At 43.4% G+C, this 19,894-nt stretch overlaps 1 protein-coding gene across 1 annotated transcript in view; it reads left to right on the top strand.

Annotated features, from left to right (window-relative positions):
• The window catches only part of MYO3B (myosin IIIB), a 390,911-nt gene that overhangs the window by 208,763 nt on the left and 162,254 nt on the right, over positions 1-19,894 (top strand). The window lies entirely within an intron of this gene.

Below are 19,894 nucleotides of genomic sequence, written 5' to 3'. Positions count from 1 at the left end.
AGTTTTATGCTTCCTCTGTCTGAGGCTTTTCCTCAGCTCCCAGGATTTGTGTCACAGGGCAATGGAAGTATACAGATGCTTATAATGAGATTCAATAAAAGTAGGATCCAGAGCATGCCACCCATATAGGGACCGAACTTTCTATCAAAATCACAGGTAAGGGCCCAATCATGCTAACACACAATACAAGATATAATTTTCACTATTGTCAATAATTCCATTAAAATCAAGAGTAATGTGAATCTCTGGGATTACTCATGGCAGTAAGCATTACAGCTGTTACTTTAGGCCAGGTCCTGCTATCCTTGCTCTCATTAAGTAGTATCTTACTCCACGAGAAGTCAATTTCAGTGTGTGAGTACTTGCAGAATAAATTACTCCTGGATAAAGATGGCAGAATCTAGCTGAAAGTGTCTGAAGACTTGGACCCTAACAGATAGGACTGAGTCATTTTAAGAAATAGATATTGATGGTTTAATTGTGTCAATTTGTAAAAGGCCATTCCAAATAAGCAAAACTTGGGAGGAACTTTGTTTTGTTCTCTGCACTCTTAATAGCTTAGAGAAGATGATACTTTCTCTTTTAATATTTCCAACTACTAGAGCTGGTCAAAACATTTTTGATGAAAATTTTTCTTATGGAAGAATGCTGTTTTGTCTAAACCAATATGTTTCCATGAAACATTTTGATTTCAATAAAGACTTTATTGGGAAAGTTTTTCAGGTCCAGAAGAGAGAGAAAGAGACCTACACTGACGCACCCCAGAATAGCTAGTAGACTGGTCACTAGGGCATTTGCCAGAGATGTGGGAGTGCTACACAGTGAAGTCCCTGCTCCAAATCAGGAAGAACAGGGACTTGAACTTGGGTCTCCCATATCCTGGGTGAGTGCCCTAACCATTGGGCTTTTGGCTGTTCTAGGGTCTCTCTCAATCATGGGTTGTTTGTTTGTTTGTTTTGTTTCTTTGTTTCTTTGTTTTCATACCAAGATTCAAAAGGTCTTAGTTTTCTTTCTATTGTGGAATGAAAATAAATGTGGAAATCTCAAAAATTTTCGCAAAATGGAATGGTGTTGTGTTATCCAGTCAGCCTTACTTCTAACCTAACTTCTTTCTTGTTTAAAAATTTTCATTTAACATAGATACACAATAATTAATCTTAATATTTCATTTCATGCTGATTTAATTAAAATATAAATTAACTTAGAGATAGCAACAGATGTGTTATACAGAAGATATTGGTTTTAATGTTAACTATTAGAAATTGTTTCTCGTGTGTTATATGTCATCATTTTAATAGTAAAATGTTTACAAAACATGTACCCTGATTATTTTAAAAGTGAATTTATTAGACGCTAACCCTGCCAGGCACTGAGTGCTCTGACGTCAAATGGAATTGAGGGTGCTTGTCACCTCACAGGAGGCTCTTAGCAGCTCAAAGGATCACGACCCAAATGAGCAATTAATAATTCTTAAGCTTTCATGAGAATCGGTGCAGCAGATAAAGCATGTGAGATGTTCAAGTAATACATGCAACATACTGACAACTTAAGCATCCATAATATTTTGCGGGTGTACTGTACTTTTACAAAGAATGTGCTAACAAATCCAAAAGTCTCTAAATCATCCAGCTTGTGTTTACTGTAGCTAATAGCCAACGTGTCTTATGGCAAACTATCTCTGAGTCTGCATTAGTTTTTGCTCATATATTCATTTCAGTGTTTTGTATGATGGTGGTGCTGTTGTGCTCTGATTTTTTACTTTGTTTTAACAAGGTCCACCACCTTCACTGCTCTTTCACCGTACAACAAGCTGCAAAGGTCAGTGGTCTTTTGAACCAGCATGTCTGTTTTCCTGTTAGTTAACGCAGTCTTGTTTCTTTTGACTTGACTTGTGAGAACAGCATCAGCAATGGATAGCAATGATTCAGTAAGGTAAAAATAGCAAAAGAGCTGAGTATTTGTCCCATTAATTAAGCATAGATTAAAAATAGAATAATTTCCCTAAATAATATATTCTATCAGAAATGGATCTTTTAATGATATTTTTAGAAACATGACATAAAATATACAGATGTACAGACATACAAAGGAACAAACACTCAGTTGAGTAACCTAGAGACCCAATTCAGTAAGAATTAACAGCCGACTTCTTTAACTCTCAGACTTCCAAAATGGGTCCATCTTGCGCAAGGCTCTATAGCTGTCTTTTGTACTAAAGTAAAACCTGAAGAAGGTGACTGCTGTCTCTGAAGAGCGAATTCCTACATTTGGAAAATCTCTCTTAATTGGCTGATGTTAGTCTTACCTGTAAAGGAAAATTTGGAATTAAGAAAAGAGAAAATGTAATGCAGTACTGCCTTCAGGTGGCAACTACTTGGTAGTTTTTAATATCCCTTATCTCATTATTGTTGTTTCTCCTGATTTGTGCATTATGGGACAGATTTTAAAAAGAGCTATGGGTAGGGACCAAGGCAGTTGTTTTCACTGTGAAAATCAATGAATAGTATTAATAATATTAGACTACCAATCTGGTGCAATTTGATGTTGTTTCCATGAGTCCTGATGCAGGATTACCAACCCCAATTGTTCAAAAATCATGAATCAGGTCCCCCAGTCGTGAATGGCTTAAAAATCATGAGATTTTAAAAAATAATAAATTTTGAGTTTATTTACTTTCTTGTGTAGGAGCCTTTAGGGTACACATTTTATAGCTTTTTTGTTTGTTTAAAAAAAAATGGAGCTCTTCACTTAATCATCTGATGCCAGGAGCTAGGGCTTCAAGACAAACATTGTGAGATTTGTAATAAAATTATGAAAAGTGGCAACATTGCTGTTGACTCTGGAAGGTGATGCTTCAGGAAATATTGTCACAGAAGCAGTATGTCTGTGGTAATTAAAATGATCTATGAAAAGGAACCAATGCTAATATAGTAAAAGGTGCTCACATGCCACACAGTGATAAGTGCTTGCACGAGAGAGAGAGAGGCACTAAAAGTCTGGTCGGCTCCATGCAGCTCTAGGAAATGACTGGCATGTCATTGTGGCTCCTAGGAGCAGGGCCAATCAGAGAAGCTCCGTGCACTGTATCCGCCACCAGTTCTGGCTCCGCATTTCCCATTGGTTGGGAACTGTGGCCAATAGGAGCTGTAGGAGCGGTGCCAATGTGCCTGGACAGCACACACCGCGCAGAGCCCCATGACCCCTCCGCCAAGGGACTGGACATGGCAGCTGCTTCTGGGAGCAGCATGGAGCCAGGGTGCCTGACTTAGCCCGGCTGCACCCCCAACTGAGAGCTGTCTGAGGTAAAGTATCAGAGGGGTAGCCACGTTAGTCTGGATCTGTAAAAGCAGCAAAGAGTCCTGTGGCACCTTATAGACTAACAGAGGTTTTGGAGCATGAGCTTTCGTGGGTGATGTTATAGTTTCTTAGTGTATTCCTCAGTGGGATCTGAGGGAAGTGGCCTGTAGAATTTGGTGTTGGAAAGTTGAACACTTCAACCTCCCTGGCCATACTATAGCAGACCTTAAGGTGGCCATCCTGCAGCAAAAAAACTTCAGGACCAGACTTCAAAGAGAAACTGCTGAGCTTCAGTTCATCTGCAAATTTGACACCATCAGCTCAGGATTAAACAAAGACTGTGAATGGCTTGCCAATTACAGAACCAGTTTCTCCTCCCACCTCAACTGCTAGAACAGGGCCTCATCCTCCCTGATTGAACTACCTCATTATCTCTAGCTTGCCTGCATATATATACCTGCCCCTGGAAATTTCCACTACATGCATCTGACGAAGTGGGTATTCATCCATGAAAGCTCATGCTCCAAAACGTCTGTTAGTCTATAAGGTGCCACAGGACTCTTGTCTGAGGTAAGCGCCACCCAGCCAGAACCCGCACCCCAAACTCCATGTGCCAGGTTGGAACTCCCTTCTGCACCCCAACTCCTTCCCAGACCCTAAACTCCCACCCTCACCCCAGCCCCCTGCCTCAGGTTGGAACTCCCTCCCACACACCACCCACACCCCACTGCCCTAGACCTGAGCCTCTCACACACCCAAACTCCCTCCCAGAGCCCATACCTCAGACCTCCGCCCGCATCCCAAACTCCTGCCTGAGCCCGCTCCCACTCTCCAAACCCCTTGGCCCAAGCCCCTCATCCCCAGCCCCACCCCAGAACCTGCTCCCCCAGCCAGAGCCCTCACCCCCTCCTGCACCCCAACCCTCTGCCCCAGCCCGGAGCCACCTTTCACACGCTGAACCCCTCATTTCTAGCCCCACCCTGGAGCCTAGGGGAAGCCCCAAACCACTTCCCCTCTCCCCCAAGGGGCTGTGTGTGGTCCGTGACTGATTTTTTCTGTTGGTCAGTGGCCCCTGATAGAAAAAAGGTTCCCCACTACTGTCTTAGCCTCTCTATGGCCCTGATTCAGGAAGGAATGTAAAAACAACAAGCCTGGTATTAAGAACATGAAGTCAACTGGACTTCTCCTGTACCTAAAGTTAGATGTCAACCGGAGTACCTAGTTTGTTTCCATAACAAGAAAATGAGAATATTACTACTAATTATGTAAAGGGATACTATAAAGACTAGTTAGAGTATGTCAAGCACTTTGAAGATGAAACTGCTTTTTATAACTACCCTGAGTTAATACGGTCTATTCACAATATTGCTGTACACAACTGACAGTTCTTCATACAGCTGGTTGAAAAAAAATTGACCAAACTGTTTTCTGTCAGAAAATATAGTTACATGAAAATGTTTTGTTGGAACACGTTGATTTCAGTTTAATTTTAACCCTTTTGACTTTTAAATTCTGTTTTGGTAAGGTAAAATGTTTTGACATTTTAATTCCCTTTTATTTCATGTAAACTTTTATATTATAATATTTTAATATTATTTTATATATTGTATTAAATATTATATTTAATATTTTGTATGATCATCTTTCAACACTTATAGAGCCAAACCAAAACAAATCATAGTTTCACATTGAAATTTTTTGGAATTTCCATTCTGCAGGAAATATCTATATTTTGAGGGGTCGTTCGAAATGGCAGAATATGGAAATTACATTTTTCTGACCAGCTCTAGTTGTTAACATTAAGTCTTTATTGCCAACAACAGGCTATTTCATTTACTACTGAATTTACTCTCCCCTTCATGGTACATTCTGTTTATACCAGTTGAAGGTTTAACTTTGGGTTCCTAATTATCTTTTGTTTGAAAAGGAGGCGACACCTTTTTTTCTCTCTCTTTTATATTATTTCATAAATTCGATTGTTTAGTGTATTCCTTAGAGATACAATACAACTGGGCAGCATTCAAGTGGGAAGGTAAAGCTTTAAAAGAGGGATGTCCTGATTAAGAAAACAAACAAGCAACCCACCTCCCCATCCCTGGCACACCACAAAATTACATGCAGGGGGTGGCAGATTGTGTTTGCACCGCAGCTCTTCATCATGAGTTGCAAGAACTCTGAAGTGGCCGGGCTGCTACAGAAGCCCCATTAGCAGATGATGTCCAAGAGAGGAGCTGAAACATTGCATTCCTGAGATGCCCTGCCAACACCCCCTCTCCAGTCATTACTGTCCAGTGTTGGGACCCTACTAGCTGGCTATGAAGTCTCAAAGGGAATAGGAAGTGTGGGTCTCCTGCAGTAACTTCCAAGCAGATTTTTCACTGCTGCTGGCCCAATGCCCCGTAAAATGCCAGGAGAACGTGGCACAACCTACAGCTGAATTCAAACCCCATAATGAACAATCCTACAGTACATCTTATAACAGTGGGAACAGCTAAATACAGAGATGTCCACATCAGAATACATAGTACTAGGATCCTTAAAATTACCTTTGTACTGTACAGAATGAGTAAAGGCTTGGTGCTGCAGTCACCCTGTACAAAGAATTCTTACACTGATTTCAAAGGGGGGTATGGGTATGGAACAGCTGCAGCATGAGGCACTAAATAATGAGATGTTTAAAATAAAACACATGAAGTGTATAGAAAGGGAGTGTGCAAAAACAGAGGGCTGGAAATTACAACTTCTGAATTCTATTCCTACTTCCACCATTTACTCAATGTTACTTTGGCTAAGTTGGTTAACTTTTTCTGTGCCTCAGTTTACACCAGGAGTTTGGTATTCTTGACATAAGTCACAATACACCAGGCAGTGCTGCAGCAGTAAGCCAAGTAGGTTTAAAAGCTCAAGTTTCCCCTCCTCATTCAGCAGTTCACCACTCTTATAATCCCTGCCTTTGTCCCCCACATCTATTTTGAAATGCCTGTGGTAGGGCTGACTTTAGAGTTCAGCCAGTCCCTTAAACTGCAAACCATGACCCTCACGTGGTGCACAACCCCTCTTTTAAAGGGACAGACATTGTTTTTCACCATGTCCTCTGGTTGCTTCCCCCCAAGCAACTATCATCACCTCTGTCTTGTCTGGTTTGAGCATCAGCCAACTAGTTCTTGGTCAGACTCTGCAGGTACTCAACTAATATAACTGGTATAATTAATTCATTTGCTTCAGGATAACCATTGTAATACTGCTATTTGACCAATGAGTTGATCACTGTGTCCTGGTCAATGAAACGATCTGGTCAATGAAACCAGTCCTAGTGGTCAATTTGAAAATAAAAACCTCGTTACTGAGATAAGTTTGTGTAATTTGAAACAATAGGCTGGTTGGCATCCATTCTGTCACCCTCTACTCTTAGATAACTTTATTCTTTTAAATGACAAATTAATTTATTCCAGTAAAATAATGATTTCAAAACAGAAATGATCTATATGCTTACATAACAAAAGCATTCATATTATTTAACATATTTAATGTAAACCTCTTGCTTCCCATAATCTCCTTTGTTTGCCATCCATTGGTGTGTTATATCTAATTTAGGGCCTGGTCATTGACGAATAACAATAATAACTTGCTCTTATATTGTGCTTTTTATCAGTAGATCTCAAAATGCTTCCCAATCTTTAATGTATTTTTCCATGTAACACCTGTGGAAGGCATGGCAGTGCTATTCTTCCCATTTTACAGATGGGGAACTGAAGCAGAGAGAGGCTAAGTGATTTGCCCGAGTTTATGGGAAGTCTGCCCAAGGAAGCCTTTTAGAGCCTAATTCTTATTTAGAATAAGGCCCTTTTACACCACGTTGGCAATGGAAAGGGGTTTTGAAGTGAGTGTGATTTTCATTTATGCCCACTTTCAGACCCCGTTATGCTACCAGAGCAGTGTAAGTGAGAATCAAAGGCTCAAACTGTTAGAGCCTTGTGGCATGGGGCTTGACATGTTTATTTGTCTACAAAGACCATGTACATATTATGTGCTGTGGAGATAGTAACAATTCTGGAGCTATAGACACACACACAGATACATACTACTGTTACTAAAATATCATGGTTCTCATGCTCTTTGTACATTTCTGATTTTGCAAAACTGGTTAGGATCTCTTTTTACTTCTAGGGACTTCAACAGGACTGATAACTCATTTTGGATAGAAAGTACACTGTATTTTCCAGTGTAGTATCTGAGGCTCCAGTATCTGGTGTGTGTATTGACAAACAATTCTATCCCATATCTAGTATTTATATAAATATTATATTCATATGTAAAACGTGTAATAGGCGTGAAAATTGGATTCTTAGCTATTTTACTGCGGACAGATTAACTTAAACGGCTTCAGTGACTCAGTAGAGTTTTGATAGTCAGTGACCAGATTCAAATGAGCACCCAATAAAAAATGACATGTATTCCGTTATAGTCTAGCTCAGAGAAGCTTAGCCTTTTACAGTAGCAGAAGATGAAAATGCATTATGGAGATAAGCAGTTGACTTCCTTAGGCAAGATAAAATGTACTAAAAGGAAAGGCAGAAAAGAATCTCTATGTCAAAGACATAGTCTAACTCTGTACCTCTTCCAGGATGCAAGTGCTTAGCTGTGATTAAAAGTAGTGTCAATGAAATATAAATGCATTTTACTATTCCTGACCGTATAATAGTACTTGATATTTAAAGTGCCCAATCCATATCTAAGGAAGAAGCATGAATGAAATTAATAAAATAGATGAAGATAAGGGGAGAGCTTGTGCTATACCCTCTATATTGTAGCTGCACATTTTAGTAATGTTCCTGATAGTCTGTATAGGTATGATGCCATTGTCATTAACATGTTTTGCTCTGAGTCAATTTCACTTCAAAAAGTAAATATTATACCAAAAGAACAATGTTATCCTGGCCCCCTTTTAAAGGAATAGATTTCAAATCAAATCAGAACTGACCCAAATGATTATTGTAATGCTTACTAATATTTATTTAGATATTGTAGCATTTGCAATCTGAAAATAATAAAGGACTTACAAACCTTAATTAAGCACCATGACCTCATTGAGGCAGGTAGGTATTATGCTACCTATAATACAGTTGGAAAAAAATAATGATCATGCAAAATAAACAACTCATCAGGATCCTGCAGTGAGTCAGTGTCAGTGTTAGGATTGGAACCCAGGAGTCCTGTGAGGCACCCTCTTTTCTAACAGCTAGATAACACTCCAGACACTGAACCTGAAAAAAGAAAACCCTGATCTTTATTGCAGTTTGTAAACATCTAGTGACTTTTTTTATAAGTGTTTTTCAGAACCAGTACTACTTGGCTTTAGGTTGAACGAGGAGGCAGGGTATTTTGACAGTATTGTCTTTCTTACATGGTTGAAATGAGCCAACACTAAAAAGGGTATTTGAAAGAAAACCTGTACTTGTGAAATTTCCAGCCATTTCTGACAAAAGGAGTCTGGATACAGGAAGCAGGTGCCTGGGGTGGCCAATAGAAAGGGGCAGCATTCCATCCATTATTAGGGCGGCACATCCAGGTCTTTAGTGGAAATTCGGCAGCAGGTCCTTCACTCCCTCTCTTCCTCTTCGGCAGCAGCTCAGCTGGGGTTTTTTGGTGGGGGGAGAGAGGGAGGTTCCCCTTCGCCGCTTGGGGCAGCAAAAAAGCTGGAGTTGGCCCTGTCTGCATAAACATCCATACACTGAACTGAAATATAATCCAGTCCTTTGCACGACTCCAGCACCTTCTCTAGAAAGCTCTCAAAGCACTTCGCAGACATTAATGAATGAAGCCTACTGTCATAAACGGATAGTTAAGAGTTAATGGAACAGAAGTACTTTATATCTCTTTTGCCTTTAAAGGTTTAACAAGTTCAGTGAGCCTGGCTGTCACCTGACCAGAGGACCAATCAGGGGACAGGATACTTTCAAATCTTGAGGGAGGGAAGTTTTTGTGTGTGCTGTTAGTTTTTGGTGGTTGTTCACTCTGGGGGCTCAGAGGGATCAGATGTGCAGCCAGGTTTCTCTCCAATCTCTCCGATACAGGCTCTTATAAGTTCAAAATAGTGAGTACTAGGTAGATAAAGCGAGTTAGGCTTATGGTTGTTTTCTTTATTTGCAAATGTGTATTTGGTTGGAAGGAGTTGAAATGTGTATTTGGCTGAAAGGAGTTCAAATTTGTATTTTGCTGAAAAGATTTTAATTTGTACTTGTATACTTACCCTGGGAGGGTATTCCCAGTGTCTATAGCTGAAAGACCCTGTACCTATTCCATTTTTTAAATTTATAAAGATAATTTTTACTGTTTTTTTCTTTCTTTAATTAAAAGTTTCTTGTTTAAGAACCTGATGGTTTTTTTATTCTGGTGTGAGACCCTAGGGGACAAGGTCTGGATCCGCCAGGGAATTGGTGGGGAGAAAGGGGGAAAGGGGGAGAGAAAGGTTAATGTCTCTCTGTGTTAGGATTACTGTCTCTCTCAGGGAGAATCTGGGTGGGGAAGAGAGAAGGAGGGGGGAAGGTGCATTTTCCTCTCTGTTTTAAGATTCAAGGAGTTTGAATCACAGTGATCTTCCAGGGTAACCCAGGGAGGGGAAGCCTGGGAGAGGGAACGGTGAGGGAAAGGGTTTACTTTCCTTTTGTTAAGATCCAGAGGGACTGGGTCTTGGGGGTCCCCGGGCAAGGTTTTGGGGGGACCAGAGTGTACCAGGCACTGGAATTCCTGGTTGGTGGCAGCGCTACAAGTACTAAGCTGGTAACTGAGCATAGTGGAATTCATGCTGGTACCCCATCTTTTGGGCGCTAAGGTTCAGAGTGGGGAATTATACCATGACACCAACTTAAACCCTAGTGGCATTATTAGCTCTTTTGTACAGAAAGGATAACTGAGAATAGAGAGGTTAAGTGACTCCCTCAAGGTCACAGCAAATCAGTCTCAAAGTCTCTGGGCTCTGATTCTGCAAACAGTAAGGCAGGAGGCTCTTATCATGATTCATGTAAGTAGTCCCACTTAAGGTAAGTTAAGTATGTGCATGTTTTCAGGATTGGGGCCATAGTCCTATAGTTTTCCAGAAGCTGGAAGTCGATGACAGGGGATGAACCACTTGATGATTGCCAGTTCTGTTCATTCCCTCTTAAGGACCTGGCATTGACCACTGTCAGAAGACAGAATACTGGGCTAGATGGCCTACTGGTCTGATCCAGCATGGCTGTTCTTATGTGACCACTAGGCAATGCTCCCTCTTTTGCTAATTAAACATCCATGTTGGTAGTTTAGGAAAAAATCTAATTTGTAGTCACTTTAAATTCTCCATTTTATGGACTTTGATTTAATATAAGCAATATTTTATTTAGACACATCTGCACCTGCAGATACTGTGTTTTCTCTGCATTGTCTGTCATGCTTTATGTGGGAAGCTAGACTTCTAAAAGAAACAGTGCTGTCTTTTAATCTTTAATCGGTTTAACCTTTCCAGGAACATGTAGGCTGTTTTAACTGGGTGTGATATTATCTAAAAACTTCTATTCTTCAAATATTGATATTATTCATAAAGTGGAATAACATTTAACTATTTTGATGTGTAAAGTAATAAATGACATTGTAAATGAAAATCAAATGCAGAGAGCACAGCTTCTAATATTTACTGATCAGGGAATAAACAACATATTAATTCTTGTCTAACACTTTTTGTTATATGGAGTGATTTGCAAAGAAGCCTTGTTCTGTTTGTTAGTTTTAATGGTATAGAGGAGTAGGTGAGGGAATTGTTTTCCTGAGCTTGAGTTTCTGAGATTATTGGGTCACAAACCTTTATTTAAAGTATTATTTTGTATTTGATTTGGAATATCCTAACAAAAACTTTCTTTCAGTTTGACTGAAGCTGCTATCCATTATATAGTAATTATACAGGAGCTCATCTGAAATACAAAATGAAGTGCAAAATAAGAATGGATAAGAATTTATAAAGGTAAAAGGGGAGGGGGTCTTATTTTTGGCCTGGAATGGCTATTGCTTTTGCCAGTAAAAATAAATAAAATCAGCTGTTTGGAAGAGGCAGCAAATCACTGTGTATGAATCTTATTTTTTTCCTTGGCAGTCTCTTTCAGCCACACTGTATTTAGACAGAATCACACATTCTGTGCATTCTACATGACAAATGCTTGAATTATTTATTGTAAACAAATGTTTTGTTGATGTTAAACATCATTATCAGCCAGTATAATATCATGGAAAATCATACACATGCACCGATGGTCTAAAGAGGCAGTAACAAAATAGGAGTCCATCAGTCACAGAGCTAATAAAGCAGGAAGTAAACAACACAGGATAATAATTTTAGTGAGGATGACCATCAGCTTCACTACATTCATTATAAAGCAATCATATATCTTCTAGGTATGTAAATACAACTCAAGGAGTATTCAAAGTCTGTTTTAGACAGAACATATAGACCCATGTTTCAGTTCTCCCAAGGTATGTGGAAAGATTTAACTGGAATGAACGCTGCTCATCTCTTAATATTCAATTAAATCAGTTAAATTCAATTCAAGGCAAATGTCTAACTGAAATCAGCAGTAATTATGCTGATGTTAAGACTGCAGCGTCGGTCTTTATAGTAGTGTTAGGAGGATCAGAATCTCTGTTTCTCCTCATAGCAAATAGCAGATAAACCTGTTTCTTAAGTGGTAAGTTCAATAACCTGAAATTCTCTACAAAAACAAATAATTCATTTGACCTAAGGTACAGTCCTTAACATGTTCCTCAAAGTTTTAAAACAAATTTTCATTTATTCATTTGCAGAGATAGATAAAATCACCAATAATAATAGCAAATGACCCAATAATGTTTGTCAGAGTTCTATAAGATGGCCTAATTGATAGAGAGTATTAGAGTGGGACTTGGAAAATCTTGGTTCTGTTCCTGGCTTGGTCACTGGTCTGCTGGGTGGTCTTGGGCAAGTCACTTCACCTCCCTGTACCTCAGTTTCCTCAGCTGTAAAATGGCAATAATGATACTGATCTCCTTTAGAAAGCACTTTGAAATCTACTGATGAAAAGCACTTTGTAAAAGTCAGATGATATTGTTATTTTATGACAAGCTCAAAAAAGATGTCCAGTTATCATAATTGTTCCACAGCCCTGGAAACAGATTATTTTTTAAATCTATTTATAAAGAGAACACTGTTGGAATGGTATAAAGTTGTATTTGATTAATATTTAATGGAATTAGTCTGCACACTGGAAAAAAATATTCTAACTGCACAGCAAATTCATTTTCATACACAAATAGCAACATATCAGATTTAAAAAAAACCACAAGAGATGAGTTGGAACCAAGCTCCCAGAACTTAACACTATAGAACTTTACGATGTTTGAAATCTAGACCTGAATTTGCAGCTCTGATGTATCCCTAAACTGAATATAACCAACAATAAAAAGATTTTTTTAAAAAAAATGGCCTGGTTCCATTATTTTTATTCCTTATGGTGTATAAAGAAGGCCTGAAAGGTTATGTCTGCTTTTATTGAAAGTCTTCCCTACGCCCCCCCTGTTTGTTTATTGCCTTATCAGGAATGTGAGGTTTAGTCTGAATTTTGATGGAGGATGTCTGGAGCTCTACAATCATAACTGAACCTTTAACAAAAACATCATTTATCCAAAATGTTAATTATCCATTGAAATTCGATATGCTTTAATAAAAGCAAACAAAAACCAAAGAGTTTTGAACAATTCCAAGTTACATTTCCTTCCTCTCTCTATTGCTTAACTTTTACCCTTTTGTACTGATACTAGTTCTCCAGTTCATGGTTTTGCAACCTAAACAGGACCTGAATGGCTGTTGTAAAACCCAAGCCAAAAAACCAAACCAAATCAAATCAAACACTTTTCCCACATTTTCAGGCCTTATATAAAAAGGAGCAGAAACCCTTATTTCTTCTTCTAGTGCTTGCTCATATCCTTTCCAGTTAGGTGTGCATGCGCCATGTGCACGTTCGTCGGAAGATTTTTACCCTAGCAACACTCGGTGGGTCGGCTAGGCGCCCCCTGGAGTGGCGCCGCTATGGCGCCGGATATATACCCCTGCCGACCAGCCACCCTTCAGTTCCTTCTTACCGCCCGTGTCGGTCGTTGGAACAGTGGAGCGAGGCTTAGCTGACCTCCACTTCCCTAGCTACTCGTAGTTCTCGTGTATATAGTTATGTAGTTATAATCCTTTTATATATATATTTGTATAGTTATACGTTTTTTTCTTTACTAACATAGTTAGTTTAGTAATAGTTAGCGGGGTTTAGGAAATAGTCCCTTCCCCGCACCCGGTGCTGGAGCCCATGCCCGGCTCACCGGGTTTTAAAACGGGCTCGGCCTGCCAGAAGCCGATGCCAACGGGAGATCCGCACGACTCCTGTTTGAAGTGCCTTGGGGAATCACACTTGACAGCTAAGTGCCCGATTTGCAAGGCTTTTAAGCTGAGAACAAAAAGGAGTGGGACTTCCACTTACCCCTCTGCCTTTGGCACCGAGTGATGATCAAGCGGCGGGCAGAAGCGCCTCCTCGGCACTGGCCCCACCGGTACTGCCAAGACCTTTCGGCACTGGCCATCGCCGGCACTGAAGTCGACTCGGCACCGCTCCCTCTCTCCGAGGTCGAGAAAGCCTATGACTCCTGCTGGTGCCTGACGGCTCCCCGGCACGCGCCGTGGCTGAGCTCCCTGCTCCTGCTGCTTCCATGCCACCTGCACCGCAGCCAGAGAGCTCGTCTAAGTCGGATCACCCGGCACCGATGCCTGCAGAGGCACCAACGACTTCGGCACCGTCGATCCCAGTCCCACGAGGGCCGTCGAATCCAGTGCCTGATGGCTCCCCGGCGCGCGCTGTGGTTGAGCTCCCTGCTCCTGCTGCTTCCGTGCCAACTGCACTGCAGCCAGAGAGCTTGTCTAAGTCAGATCGCCCGGCACCAACACCTGCCGAGGCTCTGACGACGTCGGTACCGTCGATCCTGGTCCCACGAGGGCCGTCGAATCCGGTGCCTGGCAGCTCCCCAGTATGCACTGTGGTTGAGCCTACTGTTCCCTCCACGCCGGAGACATTCCCAGCGGCGAGGGATCTCATTGCCATGACAGAGTCGATGCTGCCTGACCCCAGCACCGCCGATGTGAGTAATACAGTCTCTTGGCAAGCCTCCCTTGATATGACCATCCTCTGTCAGCACAGCAGAGCGGCACCGTTCATGATCACAGTCCCGCAGACGCTCCAGGTCCCGTCGGCACAACCGACACCACTTGCAGTCCCAGTGCTGTTCTCCTCCTCGGTACCGGTCGCACTCGCCGCACCAGTCAGTATCCCGTTCGCTGACCCGCTGTTATCGGCACCGTTCCAACTCCTGGCACCGCTACAGGTACTGTGACTCCCGTAGTCTCTCCCGACCTCAAGCCTTGAGATCTCGGTCGACCTCCCGGCACCACTCTGGTTGCAGGTCTGGATCTCATTCCAGGTACCGGTACACCTCCTGGTACCGGTCCCTGGTGCCGAGTTGGGCAAGGTCTGATAGAGTCAGAGACTCTGCCCATGCTTTTTTAGCACCTCCATGGCCATCCAGACACGCATCCGTGTCATCCCACCCGGGCAGATCTTATGCTCAGGACTGCGATTCTGATGTGCCCACCAACAACCTGAGAGCCCATCAGGACCTCCTAAGGAGGGTACCACGCCATATGGACCTCCAGGTAGAGGAGGTCCCGGAGGCAGAGGACCCGGTATGGTGCCCTCTCAGGGGTACGACTACTTGTCTGTCCGTCTTCCTCTCTGCTCACTAGTCGTTCAGTCCGTTAAGGAGAGAGAATGGCATGGCCAGCAGGCGCCAGCCCCGAAATCGAAGGAGGCTAGGCGAATGTACCTACTCGGCTGCCAGGTGTACTCTGCAGAGGCCTTACAGCTCTGGGTGGCAAAGCAACAAGCCTTGCTTAGCCGCTATAATTATAACACCTGGGTGGCGGTAGTTTAGTTTATGGAGTTTCTCCCTCAAAAATCCTGCCAAGAGTTCACTGCCCTCTTGGAGGAAGGGAAAAAGGTGCCCAGAGCGTCCCTCCAGGCCTCGTTGGACGCAGCAGACTCAGCAGCCAGGACTCTGGCCTCGGGTGTTGCCATGAGGCGCATCTCATGGCTTCAGGTTTCAAACCTCCGGCCAGAGCTGCAGTATGCCATTCAGGACTTGCCATTTGATGGTAAAGGCCTCTTCGCGGCAAGGACAGCGGCTGTGGTAAGCAGGCTCCGGCTAGGTTGGAGACCAGGATAGCCCCTAGGAAGTCCAACCTCTGCGTGGGAACCACAGTGAATTGCTCTATAGTAATCATCAGGCCTAGATGTGTGAATAGGTCCGTGACATGAGGCTGAGTGATTTGTATCTCGGAGTCTCCTCAGATAAGCCAATCTTCCAGATATGGAAAAACGCATATCCTACATTGGCGAAGGTAGACGGCGACTACGGCCATACACTTGGACAATACCCGTGGGGCTGCAGAAAGGCCAAACAGCAGGACCGTAAACCAGAAGTACTGACAGTTGGCTAGAAAGCGGAGGTATCTCCTGTGCGGAGGGAAGATGGCGATGTGAAAGTACGCGTCCTTCATATCGAGGGTGGCATACCAGTCTCCAGGATCCAAGGACGGGATAATGGTTCCCAGGGATACCATGCGGAACTTCAACCTTATCATAAACTGGTTGAGTCCTCGCAGGTCTAGGAAGGTCTGAGACCTCCGTTCGAGTGGGGGACTAGGGCATAACGGGAGTAAAACCCCTTGCCCCTTTCGTCCATCGGCGTCTGCACCTCTTGTAAGAGGAATTGCTCGTGAGAGGGGTCCCTGAAGTGGGACAGGGTTGGAACAAATTGGAGGTCATACCCATGCTCCACCGTGCGCAGGACCCAGCGCTCTGAAGTTAACTGGGGCCACGCCAGGAGAAAGTAGGAGTGGGATCCTGGCCTGTGACTGGTACACCGCCCTCGGGCGCACCTTGGAAGGTTCGTCTTTGGTCCCGGTGGTGATTGTGAGGGACCTTGACCTTGGCCCTCTAGGGGTCCTGACGTTTGTCTGCGACCATCTCAGCCGTGCCGTCTGCCAAAGTCCTGTCTCTGGCTAGGCACAGAGTACGGTGGTGTGGCCAGGGACGGAAAGGCCTGCAGTTTCAGGCGATGGCAACAATCATCCGAGGTCTGCAGACTTTCCCAACGACCTCGGTTCACACTTGTCTCGGTCTCCTGGGTCCATGGCTGCCTGCAAGTTTGTAACCAAACACGCCAAGCTCCGCCTCCGTCCTCTCCAAGTCTGCTCACCTTGGACAGGGACCCAATGGTCATGATAGTCACCGTTCCCTCGAGCACCCTAGGCTCCCTAGAATGGTGGCTAACTCCCTCCCTGGTGTGGGCAGGGATGCCGTTCCATCCGCCCCAACACAACGGCCATGTGCTACATAAACAACCAGAGAGGGACATGGTCCTCCCCCTTTTGTCAGGAGGCCATCCATCTCTGGGACTTTTGCATGGCCCACTCGATGAATCTGGTAGTTTCCTTTCTCCCAGGTGTTCGGAACGCCTTGGTGCTTTGACTCAGCAGGTCTTTCCTGTCTCACGAGTGGTCGCTCTGCCCCGATGTGACGCATTCTGTTTTCCAGAAGTGGAGACTTTTCCCCACATAGACATGTTCACTTACCGCAAGAGCAGGAAATGCCAAATGTTCTGCTCCTTCCAAGGTCTCTCCTCGGGATCGATCTCGGACGCATTCCTGATGCCGTGGAAGGGCCAACTCCTTTATGCCTTCCCACTGTTCACCCTGGTTCATTAGGTCGTGCTCAAACTCCGCAGGGGCAGAGCGCGCATCATCATGATCACTCCAGCGTGGTCCAGGCAGCACTGATACACCACTTTGCTCGACCTGTCAATAACCAACCCAATTACCCTGCCACTCCACCCAGACCTCATAACTCAGGGCCACAGCAGGCTTCGTCACCCGGACCTGCAGTCTCTTCACCTCACGGTGTGGCTGCTGCGTGACTAAACCGGGGTGGCAGGAAGCCTTCCACCTGGTCAACGTACCTGGCCGAGTGGAAGCGTTTCTCCTACAGGTGCGAAACGCTTGATCTTACTCCTACTGAGGTCTCGATCCCCTCTATTTGGCCTACCTCTGGCCTTCAACAGCAGGACTTAGCGGTGTCATCGCTGAGGGTTCACTTGGCAGCCATCTCTACCTTCCACCCAGGCTAAGGTGGTCATTCCGTGTTCTCACACTCTATGGGTTCGAGGTCCCTCAAGGGCTTGGAGCGCTTACACCCTCAAGTACGCCGCCCAGCCCCAACCTGGTACCTCAACCTAGTTTTAACCAGACTTATGTCTCCCCCATTCGAGCTGTTAGCGACCTGCTCGCTGCTATGCTTGTCTTGGAAGACAGCTTTCCTCGTAGCCGTTACATCAGCCAGGAGAGTCTCCGAGCTCAGGGCTCTTACGGTGGTTCCGCCGTACACTATGTTTCACAAAGACAAGGTGCAGTTATGACCACACCTGGCTTTTCTCCCTAAGGTGGTTTCAGCCTTTCATGTTACCCACACTCAACGCAATGGGCGCAACAATTGCACTCCCTGGACGTCTGTAGAGCGCTCGCATTTATATTGCGCAGACAGAACCATTTCGTAAAACACTCCAACTCTCTGTCGCGGGAGCAGACCGAAGGATAGGCCTACCTGTTTCCTCTCAGAGGATCTCATCTTGGGTGATGGCGTGCATCCGCACTTGTTATGATTTGGCTCATATTTCCCCAAGCCACATCACCGTGCATTCTACCAGGGCTCAGGCTTCATTTGCCGCCTTGCTGGCTCGTGTACCTACCCACGAGATCTGTCGCACAGCTCCATGGTCCTTGGTCCATACCTTTGCTTCGCATTATGCTGTGGTTCAACAGTCAAGAGATGCTGTAGCCTCTGGCTCAGCAGTTTTCATTCTGCCACATTTCACTCCAACCCCACCGCCTACGTAAGGCTTGGGAATCAGCTAACTGGAATGGATATGAGCAAGCACTCAAAGAAGAAAAGACGGTTACTCACCTTTGTAACTGTTGTTCTTCAAGATGTGTTGCTCATATCCATTCCAAACCCACCCTCCTTTCTCCACTGTCGGAGTAGCCGGCAAGAAGGAACTGAAGGGTGGCTGGGTCGGCAGGGGTATATATCCGGCGCCATAGTGGCGCCACTCCAGGGGGCGCCTAGCCGACCCACCGAGTGTTGCTAGGGTAAAAATCTTCCGACGAATGTGCACGCGGTGCGCGCACACCTAACTGGAATGGATATGAGCAACACATCTCGAAGAACAACAGTTACAAAGGTGAGTAACCGTCTTTCCCTCTCCGTCCAGCATCCCCAGTCATTTTTAATCAAAAGTGCATTTCAATAAGAGGAAATGTTTTAATGTGAGAATGGCCAGCTATTAGCTCATCTTGAGCTCCTTTGTTACCATTAGGAGAAAAATGTCCACATTTTGTCCTTAGATTTGTAGCAGATTTTCAAAACAGGCTCACATTTGTTAGCATCTAAAAAGTTACATTCCAAAACAAGTTCTGAAAACATTGACACATTTTGTGTCCTGTGATATGATATGGCCTGAGAAATAGCCACACATTCTGTTTGGACTGGAGGACCCTAACACGGTATTGTGTCACAGTCTTCTATGCCAGGACCTTAACACAAAAAGACATTGAGAATGAATAAATGTCCAAAGTGTTTGAATTGCTCCTGAACATGTAATCTCCAAATTTTGAGTGTCAGCCTCCAGATTGTTTTCAGAAGGTTGTCAGTTTCCTTGTTAGAAGGGAAGTGAGACCATAGGCTGTCAAAAGTTATTTTCAGTTTAATGTGGGTAATGTACTCTTGCAATTCCTCTGTGGGATAAGTACTATTAAATAAATATTCTTTTCTTTTTGTATATTTCATGTTACTTCCTTACCAGTTATATAATGTATAATTTAGCAAAACCCTGAAGAATGTTTGAAGTTACAAGTCTTCTGTAAAGCAAATAGCCAAACACTGGAATGATGCAAACAAGGCACTTACCATCTGAGAGAAGTGTTAACACTTTATTTACATTTAAATTAAAATGGAAACTTATTTATGTTCTGTGTTTCTGAGAGGTGTGTGGTACATCTGCAGAGGTCTATTGTTTATTCATGTTGTAAATCCTTTGAAATGTGTTAAAATGCTTCCCACTCATTATAAAAATCCTGCCACCCATGGATTAGGACTTTGATGTCACCAATCCTGCTTCAAAGGGTTCTTTCAATGCTATTAATCACAGTTTAGCCTCTGAAGATATAGCCAGAGAAAACATTTGGACATCTTGTGCTAGACTTGCTAAAACTTTAAAATATATGGTATGTCTTGCATATGTATGCACAGTCCACATCACTTCCTCTCTCTTCTCTGAATCTTTATTTTGAAAAGTTATTTTGTTATTCTGCAAATAAAGCTGAAATGTTTCGAGTGATTCATACTGTACTTTTAAAAAATATAAATGTGTCATTCAATTGACTCTATAG

This window comes from Gopherus flavomarginatus, chromosome 10 (assembly GCF_025201925.1).
Source record: "Gopherus flavomarginatus isolate rGopFla2 chromosome 10, rGopFla2.mat.asm, whole genome shotgun sequence".
Taxonomy (NCBI): domain Eukaryota; kingdom Metazoa; phylum Chordata; order Testudines; family Testudinidae; genus Gopherus; species Gopherus flavomarginatus.
This window is presented reverse-complemented; position numbering and strand designations above follow the sequence as displayed.